Here is an 18,348-nt window from a genome sequence, read left to right as displayed (position 1 = left end):
GACCCTGCCATTATGTTTGCCCCCTATTAAGGTGTCCTATTAACTCCTGTTCCTCCTGCTCCTATTTCTTATGTTCTCATGAAATGCCATTGAATGTGAAGGGGCGATGGTTAGACCCTCTGTTGTTGGAGATGTTCATTGCCTGGCACTTGTGTGGGGAAATGTTACCTTCCACATATCAGCCCAAGTCTGAATGTTGTCCAGGTCTTGCTGTGTGCAGGAACAGGCTGCTTCAGTAATGGAGGAGTAATGAATGGTCCAATCATTAATGAACATCCCCACTCCTGACCTTATGATGGAGGGAAGGTGATTGATGAAGCAGCTGAAGATGGTTGGGCCGAGGACACTACCCTGAGGAACTCCTGCAGTGATGTCCTGGAGCTGAGATGATTGAGCTCCAACCATCTTCCTTTGTGCTGGGTATGACTGTGGGTGGAGAGGAAAAGGTGAGGAAAGCAGTGAGCAGGGTGGGATTCAGGGAATTAGGGGTTTCTGGGAATATGATGTAGGACATGAGAAATGTGCAGGGAAGCACTGGAGGCTGTGATCAGGGAGGAGGATTGGGTGTGGTTTTGAGCTTGGCACACTGCTGGGTAGCAGGAATAGGAAGAGTCTTAGGATGAGGAACGTACATTAGCCGAGGCAACAATGTCCACATCCTGGGAAAGACAATGTTTGAGGCTGGGTTCTGTAGAAGGAGCAGAACCAAATTGCCTCTTTTGAGTTGGGAGCCACGTGTCGGGTCATTTCATCTCCAGAAACAACTGTCTGGCTATCTGTTCAATATGCTACGGTTGATAGAGTTATCAGATGGGCTTATTATGGATGCTTGGCTGAGTTCCAAACTGACTATGGAGCTAATCAATTAGATAGTATTAACATGGTTTGCAGCAAAGTGCTCCTATTTATGACAGGCATTTCGGAAGTTTCAGGAATTTCCATTTTTGTGGTTTTTCAATGCCTGTTTGTGTACTTGAACACGGTTAAAAGATGTTAAAAGGAATAAAACTTTATCCATTGATAATTTTTTGACACTTTTCAGAGGTTGTAAGATGAATAGTTTTTTTTCTGAAGCAGAATTTCAAAGCCTCTTTGCTCATTGTGTCAGTTTCAGAAACATTTCAATGATTTCCCAGACGTGCTTGTAGCACATTGCTTCTATGCGTGGAGAATACTGGGAGAGTGGGTGTGGAGCATGCATGGGGCAATGGAAGGGGCATGGAGTTGCAGCAAGCATGAGGGTCTGGAGGGATATGATGGGGCATGGAGGAGGCTTGAGGGTTATAAAGAAGAGTGGGATCTTGGAATGAATTTCCACAGATCACTGAAGGGGGCAGGACAGGTCGATAATGGAGGGATATGTTCCAGATCCCTGTGTCTCTTTTTACCAATTCCCAACATTCCCAGAAGGGGAAAATCCAGGCCAGATTGATAGGATGGGGTAAAGAAGAGGATTAGCAGCAGTAAATCAGCCCGTGTGTGGTCACACTGTAATTATTATACAGGAAATTTTAAACTTTATTCCTTTACTTTCACCTTTCATTCATCTTTTTAAACAATAACTTGAGTTCTTCCAATAATCAGCTGTGAAGATTGTGAAGTTTATCCGTTCGATAGTTTGTTTTCTGTGGGTGGGAATGTGCACTGAATGGATAATATCAGCAAATTCTAGAACATTCAGCAGATCCCCTTTTGTCCCCTCATTCCCTCCCTCGTTGCAAACAACAATTTCCATGTTGGGAGATTGAGAGAATTCTCTGCAAATCATTATTGTGACCAGAAGAAGATTTCTAAAATGTTGCATTTCAAGTTCTATGATTTTTCTTTCTCAATATTAACAGCTCCATTGTCTGACCCAGTCCTCATGCAGTATCCAACAGTCAGCAAGGTGCCAGAGGGTCAGGCTGTCAACTTACAATGTGCCATGTACAATGCCAGTGTGATTGACACTGATGTCCACTGGCATTACCAGAGAGCTGGCTACCACACTGAGTGGCTGATCAGCCAGTTTGTGAATGGCACCATTACCAAGTCCCGGGATTCCCACCACCGTTTCCAGCCTTCCCGGAATGTCGGCAGCAACAGCTACATTCTGACCATTGTGAATGTGACCCTCAGTGATACAGCTGTGTACAGATGCAGTGTGTGGAGCTACATCCATGGAGCAGGGACCCAGCTCAATGTCACTGGTAAGTCAATGCTGAGTGACTGGTGTGTGCATGGAATGGAAGGAAGCAGACAGAATGGCAGAGTGCTCATCCAGGCCTTTGTTCCAGAGATTGAATTAGGTTGGGCTGGTTCAGAAGTCAGGCCTGGAGGGACATAAGTGAGAAACAGGATCACAGAATGGCAGAGGAGACCATTCGGCCCATCACGTCTTCACCCTCGCTCTGAATGATCGACTCATCTCGTGCCGTTCCCCTGCCTTCTCCCTGGAACCCTGAACATTTCCCCACTTTCGATTAACACCAGGTTAAAGTCCAACAGATTTATTTGGTAGCAAAAGCCACGAGCTTTCAGAGCCCTGCTCTTTCACTCGGTAAGTGAGAGTTCTTTTCATAAACAGGGTATATAAAGACACAAATTCAATTTACAAAGTAATGGTTGGAATGCGAGTCTTTACAGGTAATCAAGTCTTAAAGTCACTGACAATGTGAGTGGAGATTGGGCCAAGCACAGGTTAAAGCGATGTCTCCATCACGACAGTTATTGTGATTTTGCAAACCCAGGCAAGTCGTGGGGGTTACAGACAGGGTGACATGAACCCAAGGTCCTGGTTGAGACCGTGCTGATGTGTGTGGATCTTGGCTATCAGTCTCTGCTCAGCAATTCTGCATTTTCGTGTGTCGTGAAGGCCACCTTGGAGAACGCTTTCACGAAGATCAGAGGCCAAATGCCCGTGACCGCTGAAGTGTTTGCCAACAGAAAGAGAACTCTGTTGCCTGGTGATTGTCGCGCGGTGTTCATTCATCCATTGTTGCAGCGTTTGCATGGTCTCCCCAGTGTACCATGCCTCGGGACATCCTTTCCTGCAAGTGTATATATCGTGTACCTGGTGGATTGTGTTCTCACGTGAGATGACATCATCCGTGTCGAGCATCCAGCATGTGTTGCAGAGGTTGCTGTGGTAGGGTTGTGTGGTATCGTGGTCACTGTTCTCCTGAAGGCTGGATAGTTTGCTGCGGACAATGGTCTGTTTGAGGTTATGCAGTTGTTTGATGGCAAGAAGGAGGGCTTGTAAAATCTCACCATCTGTCCTGGACCCAAACCACTCGCTGTGTGAATCTGTCTCCACCACACTCTCAGACAGTGCATTCCGGATCCTAACCACTCGCTGTGTGAAAACGTTTTTCTTAATTTTGCTTTGATAAATTACTTTATTTTGATTCCCTGTGGTTCTCGATCCTTTCACGATGGGAGCAGTTTCTCCTGATCTCTCTGTCAGACCTCCAGTGATTTTGAATGTGTCAAATTTGAAGAAATGAGAAAGGATCTAAAAAGAGTGGATTGGGACAGGCTGTTCTCTGGCAAGGATATGATTGGTAAGTGGGAGGCCTTCAAAGGAGAAATTTTGAGAGTGCAGAGTTTGTATGTTCCTGTCAGGATCAAAGGCAAAGTAAATAAGAATAAGGAACATTGGTTCTCGAGGGATATTGGAACTCTGATAAAGAAGAAGAGAGAGATGTATGACATGGATCAGCAACAGGGAACAAATAAGATACTCGAGGAGTTCAAAAAATGCAAGAAACTATTTAAGAAGGAAATCAGGAGGGCTAAAAGAAAACATAAGGGTGCTTTGGCAGTCAAGGTGAAGGGTAATCCTAAGAGCTTCTACAGGTATATTAAGAGCAAAAGGATAGTAAGGGATAAAATTGGTCCTCTTGAAGATCAGAGTGTTCAGCATTGTATGGAACCAAAAGAAATGGGGGAGATGTTAAATGGGTTTTTTGCATCCGTATTTACTGAGGAAACTGGCATGGAGTCTACGGAAATAAGGGAAACAAGTAGGGAGGTCATGAAACCTCTACAGATTAAAGGGGAGGAGGTGCTTACTGTCTTGAGGCAAATCAGAGTAGATAAATCCCCAGGATCGGACAGGGTATTCCCTCAGACCTTGAAGGAGACGAGTGTTGAAATTGCAGGGATCTGGCAGATATATTTAAAATGTCGGTGTCCACGGATGAGGTGCCGGATGATTGGAGGATAGCTCATGTTGTTCCATTGTTTAAAAAAGGCTCAAAAAGTAATCCGAGAAATTATAGGCTGGTAAGTTTGACGTCAGTTGCGGGAAAATTATTGGAAGGAGTACTAAGAGATAGGATCTACAAATATGGGATATGTTCGGCGCAACTTGTGGGCCAAAGGGTCTGTTTGTGCTGTAGTTTTTCTATGCTGTATGTTCTATGTTCCAATACTTGGATGGACAGGGACTTAATAGGGAGAGTCAACATGGTTTTGTGTGTGGTACGTCATGTTTCATCAATCTATTAGAGTTTTTCAATGAGGTTACCAGGAAAGTGGATGAAAGGAAGGCAGTGGATGTTGTTTACATGGGCTTCAGTAAGGCCTTTGATTCAGTCGCTAGGTATACATGGAGAGGTAGTAAATTAGATTAGACATTGGCTCAATGGAAGAAGCCAGCAAGTGGTAGTGGAGGATTGAACATAAGAACATAAGAAATAAGAACATAAGAAATAGGAGCAGGAGTAGGCCATCCAGCCCCTCGAGCCTGCCCCGCCATTCAATAAGATCATGGCTGATCTGTCGTGGCTCAGTTCCACATTCCCGCCCTCTCCCCATAACCCTTAATCCCCTCGCCTATCAAAAACCTATCAACTCGCGTCTTAAATATGTTTAGCGAGGCAGCCTCCACCACTTCAACGGGCAGAGAATTCCAGAGATTCACCACCCTTTGAGTGAAGAAGTTCCTCCTCAACTCCGTTCTAAACCGCCCCCCCTTTATCTTGAGGCTGTGCCCCCTAGTCCTACTGTCCTTTCTGAGTGGGAAGAGCCTCTCCACCTCTATCCTATACATCCCATTCATCATCTTTTATGTCTCAATGAGATCTCCCCTCATTCTTCTAAACTCTAACGAGCACAAGCCTAGTTTATTCAGCCTCTCCTCATAGTTCAACCACCTCAACTCCGGTATCAGCCTAGTAAACCTCCTCTGCACTCCCTCCAAGGCCAAAATATCCTTGCGTAAGTGCGGCGACCAAAACTGCACACAGTACTCCAGCTGCGGCCTCACCAGTGCCCTGTACAGCTGCAGCAAGACCTCTCTACTTTTATATTCAATCCCCCTCGCTATGAAGGCCAGCATCCCATTCGCCTTCCTGACCACCTGCTGCACCTGCAGGCTGGGTTTTTGCGACTCATGCACAAGGACCCCGAGGTCCCTCTGCACCATCGCATGCTGCAGTTTTTCGCCACGTAAGTAATAGTCCTTCCTACCATTATTCCTACCAAAGTGGACAACTTCACATTTGCCAACATTAAATTCCATTTGCCATTTCCTGGCCCATTCACCCAGCCTATCTAGATCCTTCTGCAGACTCTCCACACCCTCTGCACAATTTGCTGTTCCACCAATCTTGGTGTCATCAGCAAATTTCGACACCATACACTCGGTTCCCTCCTCCAGATCATCTATATAAATGGTAAACAGCTGAGGCCCCAGCACCGACCCCTGAGGCACTCCACTAGTCACCAACCGCCAATCCGAATAGCACCCATTGACCCCCACTCTCTGCCTCCTATTTGACAACCAATCCCCTAACACCCTACCCCCAACTCCATGCCCCCTGACCTTCTGTAATAACCTCTTGTGAGGCACCTTATCAAACGCCTTCTGAAAACGCTTCTCTGAGTGGAGACCTGTGAGTAGTGGTGTGCCACAGGGATCAGTGCTGGGTGCGTTCCTGTTTGTCATCTATATCAATGATCTGGATGATAATGTGGTAAATTGGATCAGCAAATTTGCTGATGACACAACAATTGGAGGTGTAGTGGACAGTGAGGAAGGTTTTCAAAGCTTGCAGAGGGATTTAGACCAGCTAGAAAAATGGGATAAAAATGGTAGGGGGATTTTAATGCAGACAAGCGTGAGGTATTGCACTTTGGAAGGACAAACCAAGGTAGAACATACAAGGTAAATGGTAGGACACTGATGAGTGCAGTAGAACAGAGGGATCTGGGAATACAGATACATAATTCCTTAAAAGTGATGTCACGGGTAGATGGGGGTCGTAAAGAGTGCTTTTGGAACATTGGCCTTTATAAATCAAAGTATTGAGTATAAGAGTTGGAATGTTATCGTGAGGTTGTATAAGACATTGGTGAGGCTGAATTTAGAGTACTGTGTGCAATGTTGGTCACCGAATTACAGGAAGGATATTAATAAGGTTGAAAGAATGCAGAGAAGGTTTACAAGGATGTTGCTGGGACTTGAGAAACTGAGCTACAGAGAAAGGTTAGGACTTTATTCCCTGGAGTGTTGAAGAATGAGGGGAGATTTGATAGAGGCATATAAAATTAGGATGGGTATGGATAGAGTGAATGCAAGCAAGCTTTTTCCATTGAGCCGAGGGGAGAAAAAAACTTGAGGACATGGGTTAAGGGTGAAGAGGAAAATGTTTAAAGGGAATATTAGGGGGGTACTCTTCACACAGAGAGTGGTGGGAGTGTGAAATGAGCTGCCGGATAAAGTGGTAAATGCAGGCTCACTTTTAATATTTAAGAAAACCTTGGACAGGTACATGGGTGAGAGGGGTGTGGAGGGATATGGTCCAGGTACAGATCAGTGGGACGAGGCAGAAAAATGATTCGGCACAGACAAGAAGGGCCAAAGGGCCTCTTTCTGTGCTGTAGTGTTCTGTGGTTCGATGGTTCAAATCTCCTCTCCACCTTCTCTCCCCCATGGAAATCAGTCCTAATTTCTACAATCCTTCTCCAAAGCCCAGGAGACTGTGTGCGTTATTAACTGCTCTCTCCACCTGTCCTGTCAGCTTCAATGAATTATACATTCACACACTCAGCTGCCTCTGTTTCTGTGTCCCCTTTAGATTTGTAACCCTTATTTACATTGTCTCTTTATGTTCTTCCCACCGACATGTATCTCCTCACATTTCTCTGTGTCAAACTTTATCTGCCACCTGTCTGCCCACTCTAACATTTTGTCTCTGTCCTATTGAATTTCCAAACGATATTCCTCACAGTTTCCAATATTCTCAAGTTTCAGATCACCCATAAATGTTGAAATTGTGCTCTGTACGCTAAGGTCTCGGTCATTCATGTATCTGAGGAAAAGCAAGATCCCAGCACTCAGCCCTGGGGAACTCCACTACAAATGATGGCTGACCTTGGGCTGCAACTCCATTCGCTGCCTGCTCACCGTACGGCCATAAGACCGTCAGATATAGGAGCAGAATTAGGCCACTCGGCCCATCGAGTCTGCTTTCCCGTTTAATCATGGCTGATAGGATTTTTATCCCCATTCTCCTGCTTTCCCCCCATAACCCCTGATCCCCTTACTGATCAAAAACCTGTCTATTTCTGTGTTAAAGACACTCAATGACCTGGCCTCCACAACCCTGTGTGGCAATGAGTTCCACAGATTCCCCACTCTCTGGCTGAAGAAATTCCTTCTCATCTCAGTTTTAAAGGGGTGTTCCTTCACTCTGAGGTTGTGCCCTCGAGTTCCAGTCTCTCCCACCAGTAGAAACATCCTCACCACGTCCACTCTATCTGGGCCTTTTTTCCATTACATCGAACTTTAGATATCATCAGCATCCTTTTGTTATATTTTAGACAGACAATGTGGGTTCCAAATCAATACTAACTTCAGTACATTGTCGATGGAAGAAATGTACCTAACTTCAAGTTTAATTCCTGGGGTTGAAATTGCAGAGGTGCATCTGCCAACTCCAGTTAAACTCCGTCTCTCTGTCACCGTATCTCTGAATTCCCCGACAGAGCAAAATCTCTCTATTCCAGCCTTAAATGTATTTAACAATGGAGCATCCACATCCCTCTGGGTGCAGCACTGGAGAGATGGTTGCTGAGTGAGTGAGGTTTGGTGAGTGTGGACAGGCAGGGGAAGGCGGATCATTCCTCATCCTCCCAACTTCACACAAACAAGCGCTTGGAAGTTCTGGGATTTTTTTGAATGTTCCCCTGCGATTCTTTGGTATTGGTGCAAACTGCCATTGGATCAGGGGTCTCTGCCCTGCTGTACGACTGATCTTTGGACTAGTTTCAGATCCATAAAAAAAGGCAACAATGTTAGAGGAAGAAGCCATTCTGTGGCACTGGCCTTTCATTCCAGGCTGTTAACTTGCCCCATATGAAAGGGACAATTTTACCCGAATGTGTTCAGCAGAAACTGACGGAAACAGGTTCTGTCTGAATTTATTTCCATTCCGGTCGATGTACATTACTCAAACTTAAGCTGTAGTGTGTGTAACATTCTGATATTTTGCAGAAGAATCATCCTACAATAATCCCTCGACTTCAGATCCCGATGTGTTCAGCCTGGCTATCATTCTGTCCTTGGTTGTCTTGTTCTGCGTTGCTCCTCTCACGGGTTATCTTGTGAAAAAGAGGTTCTGTTCAGCAAGGAACTCCACACCAAGGTAAATATGATTCATCTTGTGTCTGTTGCTGTAACTGGACAGGGGCACTATTTTATAACTTGCTGCTTTTAGTGAGGAGTAACTTTTCCCTTGTAGTGTACAGTTCACGGGGAGTGACCTGCTACTGATGAGAGCCACACATGTCCAGATACTCAACTGGTGCCAGTCATCTCCAACTGTCACAGCATCACACTGACTCCAGCACTGACCAACAGGCACCTAACTGCTGCTGAGAGTCAGGAAGGTTTGAACAGTTAAAGTATGAAACATCACCCTCAGGATATAAGTGCTGGATAATTCCCCACCGAGCCCACCCAATGAACTCGATCAGAGCGCTGGTTTCATGCCTGTGTCTCGCTAGCTGCACAGTCCCTCATGATGCTCAGACCAAGTGAGAACAGTTCGAATGGACACTCTGTGTAAGCAGCCTCCTTCAGCCATTACCCTCCCCACAAGGAAACAATCCAATCATATTTACCCATCCTGATCCAGCTTCCCAGCATGCCTTCTGATTTTGGTCAAATTCTTTGTGTTATTGCTAGAGCAAGTTCTGTTTATTTAGGAATGAATCGATCGATCTTGTTCATTCGTGAAATCTTCCATAAAAAACTCAGATGGGAAATCCATGTTGAAAAATCTAAACTGCATCTCCACCCAGAGTGTGAATATTACAGCGCTGTTCTGTAGTAAAGCCTCAATGAAGCTAATGTGTGGCATTTCTTTAGGGATCCTGATGGAGACCAGAACCCTGTGTACGCAACAGTGGATAGTAAGTAAACTAATTCAATCATTATTGCAAAGTTTGGCAGGAATTACTCTCAATCCCAGATGTCCCTTTGATGTTGATAGTTTTGTGATGTAATTAACTTGCTAATAATTTGACCAATTCATTGTCTGACTGACAGAATTTCCTGTTAAAGGTTGTAAATCTACATCCTACAGAATGAAGATGGCAGGAGGCTGCCCCCAGCCTTGTCGCTGCACTGTGAAACACCCCCTCAGTCTGGCAATGCTGCAGCCAGTGGCTCCAAAGAGATAGAAACTTCCAGAAAGGAACAGCCTCCTCTGTGTCACCAGCATGTAGTGATCATGCCTTTGTAGATGGAGAACATTGTCCGTTCACAGAGGGATTCCTCGGGATAGAGAAGGTTCAGATCTGACCCAGTAAAGAGTTTAAAGATGGTGAGGTATTGATAGAGAGAAAATCTATTCCCTCTGGTGAACGGATCAGTAACCAGCGATCATCGATTTCAAATCACTGGGTAAAGATCTCGAGGGCAGATGGGGAGAAATGAGAGTTGTCGGGATGTGGAATACTCGAGCTGGGAATGTGGTGGAAGCTGATTCCAGAAATACTGGGAAAAGAGAGTTGGACAAGTGCTGGAGGATGAGGAATTTCCAGGATTGTGGATAAAAAGCAGGAATGTGGGATGAAGCACAATGGCTCTATTAATGAGCTAGTACAGGCTGAATGGGGAGAATGGCCTCCTCCTGTTGTGTGAGATTCTGATTTGGATGATGAGTTTTTGAAGACAGTGCAGCTGATGGAGAATAATCCCCATCTCCCCCATTAGCTTCACTCTGAGAAAACTGCCCAAGGTGACACGGGCATTTTTCAATCGCTCTCATTCCAAGTTTCAAAAGCTCCATCTTTCCGTGGATCTATTCGGAAGTAACATCATTGTGTTTCCTTTTAGATAAAACCCAGCGCAGCAAACGAGGAGCAGCTTCTTCTGCCTTGGTAAGGAAATGTCGTCCAGCTGTTGTGTTTTACTGTATTTTTCATACTTCAGCTTTGCAAACTGCTTCCAAAATAGGCAGCACATTGTACTCCACAGGAGCACCATCCATATTACTGTAAGAATGACAAATCATTGCAGTGTTACAGACAGGAGAGTGAGAACAACCTGCACTGAGTTCCCCACACCACCTGTCTGTCAGCAGAAGCACTTTTCAATTCTTTTTGAAGAATGTGGCGGCATCTTTTCCAAATCCTTTGGTTTGTGTGAACCAATTTCCGAAGAAACTGCAGGAAACTCGAGTTATCATTAACTCCGAAAGTGAACTTCAACCTGGAGAGGAATGTTCACAACTTCCCATTCCACCGCGCCCACCCTCACACACACCCACAACCCCCAGGCACACGCCCTCACACACACCCTTGCAAGCAGACTCACACTCACCCACACATATACCCTCACACACATCCTCACACACATTTACACACACACACACACCCTCACATATACCCACACATCTTCACACACAAACCCTCAAACACACTCATCCACACGCACACACACACACACCCTCATGCATAGACACTCATAAAGACATCCTTATACAGTCACACACACCCTCACACTCACCCTTGCAGACACACCTTCTCAGACGCACACTCACACACACCCTAACACCCACCCTCACATACCTTCTCACACCCACACCCTCACACACACACACCCTCACACACATCATCACAGACACACACACACCCTCAGATAAACACACACCCTCACACACATACACACATACACCCTGACACTCACACACCCTCATGTGTGCACACACTGAGGGTCTTGTGTCATGAATTCATTGTCTCGACTGACTCTCTAACTCTGCTGGAACGATGAGCTTATCAGTTCCAAATGGCCATCCACGGTCCCCTTTTGATTTTCGCCACCCCATCCCGGTGATGTAATGATGTGCCCGCCCAAAAAGGGAACCTCATTTCAATAGATTATAATATCATGAAAAGGTTCCCCTCCTGTCACGATGGTGAGATTTACAGCAGCTTTTGAACACAATGTGAACCGGGTGAAGGGAACCCACTGGGGCCACACAGGTAGGTTAAGCCCCTGGGTGGGAGAGAGGGACATGCCCGGTCAGTACCCTGGCATTGCCCCCGGCACTGGAGGGTGCCCAATCCTCGAGATGCTGAGTTGCTGCTGGGGTCGGTGAATCAGAGGTCGCCCCGCCAACAATGTGTTGTGGGGTTCAGTCTCTGGTTGATTTTTTTGCTGGACTTTACAGCAGAGAAAGTTTCTGTTACTGTCAGCGCCTTCAACACCACTTCTCCCACCCACTATCCCCCCTTCCCGATTTCCAGGAAAATCTCACCCAGTGCCTATTACAGGGTCTGGAAGAAAATAATCAAGGATTAGAATGATAGAAAATTAAAGTATTTTCTTATTTATTATCTGACAACATGTTGCACATACAGAGACATTCTCTCACACATTGTAACATTAAGATGACTCATTGACTTGTATAAGCACCCATTATAAATAAATTTCAGGCAATTGTACAAGACATTGGTAAGGCCAAACTTGGAATTCCAATTCTGGTTACCCTATCATAGAAAGGATATTATTAAACTAGAAACAATGCAGAAAAGATTTACTTGGATGCTACTAGGGTTTGATGGCTTGAGTTATAAGGAGAGGCTGGATAGACTGGGATTCTTATCCCTGGAGTGTAGGAGATTATCTTATAGAGGTCTATAAAATAATGAGGGGCACTGATCAGTTAGATAGTCAATATCTTTTTCCAAAGGTAGGGGAGTCTAAAACTCGAGGGCAAAGGTTTAAGGTGAGAGGGGAGAGATACAAAAGAGTCCAGAGGGGCAATTTTTCACACAGAGGGTAGTGAGTGTCTGGAACAAGCTGCCAGAGGCAATAGTAGAGGTGAATACAATTTTTTTCTTTTAATAAGCATTTAGACGGTTACATGGGTAAGATGGGTGGAGAGGGATATGGGCCAAATGTGGGCAATTGGGAAAAGCCTAGTGGTTTAGAAAAAAGGGGTAGCATGGACAAGTGGGGCCGAAGAGCCTGTTTCCATGCTGTAAACCGCGATGACTCTATGAATCTATCTTTTGAAACATTCTAGCAGTTTCTGTTTGACAGGGTTTTGTGGTCAGTGGTAAATTTGGCTACATATTTTCTGTGGGTTTCTGTGTGAGTTGAGAGCTATTCTGGTCATTTTGCTGTTATTTCTAAAATCCGGCCCATATTCGAACCATCGAATCATTCAGTACAGAAGAGGCCCTTCGGCCCATCGAGTCTACATCAACCCTTGAGAAACACCTGACCTTAGGTATCTATCCAAGGTTCCTGAACGTGAAGCAGCTGCTTCAGATTGTGTGCAGCCTGTGAAAACTCTCGGCAAGTCTCGTATTTTCATTCTAAACCAAACACCAAGTTATTGAGAATGTGGTTAGTTCCCTTTCTGTAACTAACAGGTCCCACCCCTTGTAACATCAGTAATTACTGTGGAAGAGCAGCTTTCCAACTGCACTGAGTCAACTCTCTGCCCCAGACAACACAGAAATATTCTGGAGTTTAACGTACAGAGCCAGTTCCACAATATGTATGAAATTTATATAAAATGTGCAATTTGGACAGAATTAGAAATGTTTTGTAGCTAAAACCTAAACAATAACAGTAGGAGTTGGCCATTCAGCCCATTGAACCTGCTATCCCATTCGATACAATCATGGCTGATCACCCACCTCAATTCCAACTTCCTTCACTATCTCCCTATTCTTTAATTCATTTATTATCCCAAGTATTCCTGTTGAGGTTCCTGTAAGAAGCCTTAACACACAAATAGGCCTTGGATCAGGAAGATGGAATCTGTTGATTCCAGTTGGGAGAGAAAGCGGCTTGTCTCAACTGGCTTTGGAATTTTTACAATCCGTTTACAGGACATGGGCATTGCTGGCTAGATCCGGCATTTATTGCCCATCCCTAATTACCCCTTGAGAAGGTGGCGGTGAGCTGCCTTCTGGAACCACTGCAGTCCCTGTGGTGTCGGTGCTTGAGATGTAAAAGATCCCGGGGCACTATTTGGAAGGTTGGAGAGGAGTCATCCTTTAATGTCTGGGTGATATTTATCCCTGAAACAACATTATCACAGCCCATTATCAGGTCACTGTCACATTTCTCTTTGTGGAATCTTGCTTTGTACAAATTAGCAGCTGTCGATAAAAAGCACATCCCAACAGCCCGTCAGTATCTTCCAGGGAGAGAAAGAAACCATTCAGTTAAAAATAACTCGATCTGTTCACAGAGAGGTTCCTTTGTTGCGTTTGGAGAATATGTAAAAAGTAAAAGGATGAGAAGAGAAGGGATAGACCGATAAAGGGTGAAGGGGGAAAAGTCTGTGTGGAACCGGAAGAAATGGCAGAGGTGCTTAATGAGTACTTTGCCTCGGTATTCACGGTGGAAAGTGATCTGGGAGGTTGTACTACAGGTTTGCGGCAGACTGAAAAGATGGAGTATGTGGATGTTAAGGAAGAGGATGTGTTGGAACTTTTAAACTCTATCAAGATAGACAAGTCGCCGGGACCAGATGGGATATACCCCAGGTTACTGTGGGAGGTGAGAGAAGTGATTGCAGAGCCCCTGGCGATGATCTTTGCGTCGTCAATGGAGACGGGAGAGGTTCCGGAGGATTGGAGGATCGCGGATGTGGTTCCAATTTTCAAGAAAGGGAACAGGGATAGCCCGGGAAATTACCGACCGGTGAGTCTGACCTCAGTGGTTGGTAAGTTGATGGAGAGGCTTCTGAGGGACAAGATTTATGAGCATTTGGAGAGGTTTAGCATGATCAGAAATAGTCAGCATGGTTTTGTCAAGGGCAGGTCGTGCCTTGTGAGCCTAGTTGAGTTCTTCGATAATGTGACTGAACACGTTGACGAAGGAAGAGCGGTGGACGTGGTTTACATGGACTTCAGCAAGGCGTTTGATAAGGTCCCCCATGCAAGACTTCTTGAGAAGGTGAGATGGCATGGGATCCAGGGGGGTTAGGCCTTGTGGATCCAGAACTGGCTTGCCTGCAGAAGGCAGAGAGTGGTTGTGGATGGGTCTTCTTCTGCATGGAGGTCGGTCACCAGTGGAGTGCCCCAGGGATCTGTTCTAGGACCCTTGCTGTTTGTCACTTTCATAAATGACCTGGATGAGGAAGTGGAGGGATGGGTTAGTAAATTTGCCAATGATACGAAGGTTGGTGGTGTTGTGGGTGGTCTGGAGGGATGTCAGAAGTTGCAGCAGGACATAGATAGGATGCAAGACTGGGCGGAGAAGTGGCAGATGGACTTCAACGCAGATAAATGTGTAGTGGATCATTAGGCAGGACCAATGGGATGAAGGAGTATAATATCAAGGGTAGGGGTCTTAGCTGTGTTGAAGAGCAGAAGGATCTTGGGGTCTGGGTCCATAGGACTCTTAAATCGGCCTCGCAGATGGAGGATGTGGTCAAGAAGGCGTATGGTGTACTGGCCTTCATTAATCGAGGGATTGAGTTCAGGAGTCGGGAGGTAATGCTGCAACTTTATAAGACCCTTGTCAGACCCCACTTGAAGTATTGTGTGCAGTTCTGGTCGCCTCACTACAGGAAGGATGTGGAAGTTATTGAGAGGGTGCAGAGGAGATTTACAAGGATGTTGCCTGGACTGGGAGGCATGCCTTATGAAGATAGGCTGAGGGAGCTGGGACTCTTCTCCCTGGAGAGACGAAGATTGAGAGGCAACCTGATAGAGGTTTATAAGATGTTGAGAGGAATAGAAAGGGTGGATTCTCAGAGGCTATTTCCCTGGGCTGAAATGGTCACTACGAGAAGACACAGATTTAAGGTGCAGGGAAGCAAGTACAGAGGAGATGTTAGGGGTAAGTTTTTCACTCAGAGGGTGGTAAGTGAATGGAATTGGCTGCCGTCAGTGGTGGTGGAGGCGAACTCGCTGGGGTCTTTTAAAAGACTTCTGGATGAGTATATGGGGTTTTATGGGATTGGGGGTTATAGATAGGTCTATGGCTTAGTAGGTATAGATGTGATTGGCGCAACTTGTGGGCCGAAGGGCCTGTTTGTGCTGTAGTGTTCTATGTTCTATGTTCTAATATTTAGTGATGAATGTTTCTATTGGATTCCAGGCCGGTGAAGGGGAGTGTAGTTATGCCGAGCTTCAGTTCCAGGGTCAAAGCAGAAACCAGCCGAGAGTAAGAGTTGCTGAGAGTGCCACAGAGTACTCCGCTGTGAAGCGCATTCACAACTGAAAGCAAAACTACAAGACAAAGTCATCACTGGTACAAGCAGCAGGCAGGAAACTCTCCACCCGATCACAAACATCTCTGTCTTTGCTGCTCATTTCCCACCCCCCACCCCAATCAACCCCGACCCTCTTGATTGCCCCCCCACTCTCCTGATTGTCCCCCACCCCCGACTCCCAATCCCATTCCTTTATCACGGGGCAGCCTGACCGACTGCACAGATTCTAATGTTGAGGAGATTTGCGGGATTGTGGAAATATTCCCACACAAACAGAATGTGCTGGAAAATCTCAGCAGCTCTGACAGTATCTGTGGAGAGAGAATAGAGCCAATGTTTCGAGTCTGGATGACCCTTTGTCAGAGCTGACTTTAGACTGGAAATGTTGGCTCTATTCTCTCTCCGCAGATACTGTCAGAGCTGCTGAGATTTTCCAGCACATTCAGTTTTTGTTTCAGATTCCAGCATCCGTGATATTTTGCTTTTATCTGGAAATACTCAGCAGCTCTGGAAGCACACACAAAGCGAGGTAACATAGAAACAGAGAAAACTGCTGCAGGATTAGGCCATTCGGTCCTTCGAGCCTGCTGCACCATTCAATATGATCATAGCTGATCACGCACTGTCAGTGTCCCTCTCCCACTTTCTCTCCATCCCCCTTGATCCTTTAGCCACAAGGGCCGTGTCCAGCTCCCTCTTGGACATTTCTAACGAACCGGCCCCAACAGCTTTCTGTGGGAGAGAATTCCACAGGTTCACAACTCTCTGGGTGAAGGAGTTCTTCCCCATCTCAGTCCTGAATGGCTTACCCCTTATTCTCAGACTGTGATCCCGAGTTCCAGATTTTCCCAACATCAGGAACATTCTTCCCACATTTCGCCTGTCCAATCCCATCGGGATTTTATATGTTTCCAATTTGTGGCCTTTCATCAAAACACATCCTTCAGGATTTACACACAAACACACAAATTCAAAGCAGGAGGAGGCCATTCAGCCCCTCAATCCTGCTCCTCTATTCCCTGCCTATTCATGTACCCTCCAGATGTCTCTCAAATGTTGCTAATGTGCCTGCTTCCACCGCCTCCTCTGGCAGCGCCTTCCAGGCCCCAATCACTCTCTGTGTGAAAAACTTCCCCTACACATTTCCCTTAAACTTTCCCCCTCTCACCTTCAACCTGTGCCCCCTTGGAATTGACACTTCCATCCTCGGGAAAAAGCCTGTGACTATCCACCCTGTCTGTGCCTCTCGTTATTTTGTAGACCTCTATCAGGTCTCCCCTCAGCCTCCGTCTTCCCACTGAAAACAATTCCAGTTTATTCAACCTCTCCTCAAAGCCAATGCCCTGGAGAGCAGGCAACATCCTGGTGAACCCTCTTTGCATTCTCTCCAAAGCTTCGGTGTCCTTCTGGTCGTGCGGTGAACGCAACTGCACGCAATACTCCAAACACAGGCTAACCAAGGGTTTAGAGATGATTTCCCAACTCTTGTACTCAATCCCCCGGCTGATGAAGACAAGGAGGCCAGAAGCCTTCTTAATCACCTCGGCCACCTGTGTTGCCGATTTGAGGGAACTGTGGACCTGCACGCCCAGATCCAACTTATCCCAGAAAAGTTCCAAGGAATGCTGAGAACAGTGGAATTGAAGATGAATGGGGAAAAGGATCTGTAAGGACAGATATTGAGCTGATTTTGGGATTGGCGATGTATGGAAGATCTCATGGAAACAGCTCTGAGCTGGGGAGAAGGTGACGTTTGGGTCAGCGTCCAGTCAAGCCAGGAAGGTCTCGGAGCGGAAAGGAGTCTGCTTCTGAAGCTCTTGGATTTCCACCGCAGAGTGGGAGTGAGTTGAAGAGGTTACGTGCTTTAATTTTATTCAAATGACTGCAGATTTGCCTTGGTAATATTACTGGATTTTTATTGCTAATCATTTATAAGGGAGTGTGTCTGGAAGCTGTTTAATTATGAGTCTGAACAAGCAGAGATGATTTTGAGAGTTATGTTTTGTAAGATTGTGTGTCTGTGTTTAACTGTCTAACTGTCATATTTTGTGCCTAAGTTTAGGGAGGTCACACTGCTCCCCACCACCCGCCCCCCTCACCCCCCCACCCCCAATACCCCCACCCCCCACCCCCCGGGTTGTGTGTTGGACAAATTTGCTCTTCAGCACCCACTGAGAGTCAGACTGGAGTCTCAGGATGGTGTGAGTGCCAGTCAGCTGAAACTTGGTATCAGTGACGTATCAGATATTGGGCTGGAATGTCGGGCGGAATGACAATTGAGTCGGATCACCATTCCACTCACAGGCTCTTATCTGGGAACCAGCTGCTGGTGAAGGCGGGGGGTACGGGGGGGTTAGAGTCAGTGAGAGAGGTCAGGATGTGAGGGAGGCGGTTAGAGGGTGTGGAGAGATAGACGGGATGGGAGGGCTATCAGATGCTGGTGGGGCTGCTGAGGGGGAAAGGTGCAGTCAGACTGAGGTGTACAAGATTATGAGGGGGATTGACAGGGTGAGTAGGAAGCAGCTGTGCCCCTGGGTTGAGGGGTCAAACACAAGGGGCAGGAGTTTTAGATTGAAGGGTAAGAGATTCAGAAGGGATTTGAGAAAAAGCTTTTTCACTCAGAGTAAAGTTTATTTATTAGTCACAAGTAAGCTGACATTCACACTGC

The sequence above is a fragment of the Carcharhinus amblyrhynchos genome, chromosome 12 (assembly GCF_965287045.1).
Source record: "Carcharhinus amblyrhynchos chromosome 12, sCarAmb.v2.hapA, whole genome shotgun sequence".
NCBI classification, from domain to species: Eukaryota; Metazoa; Chordata; class Chondrichthyes; order Carcharhiniformes; family Carcharhinidae; genus Carcharhinus; species Carcharhinus amblyrhynchos.
The sequence above is the reverse complement of the archived record's forward strand: the minus strand, read 5'-3'. Positions refer to the sequence as shown.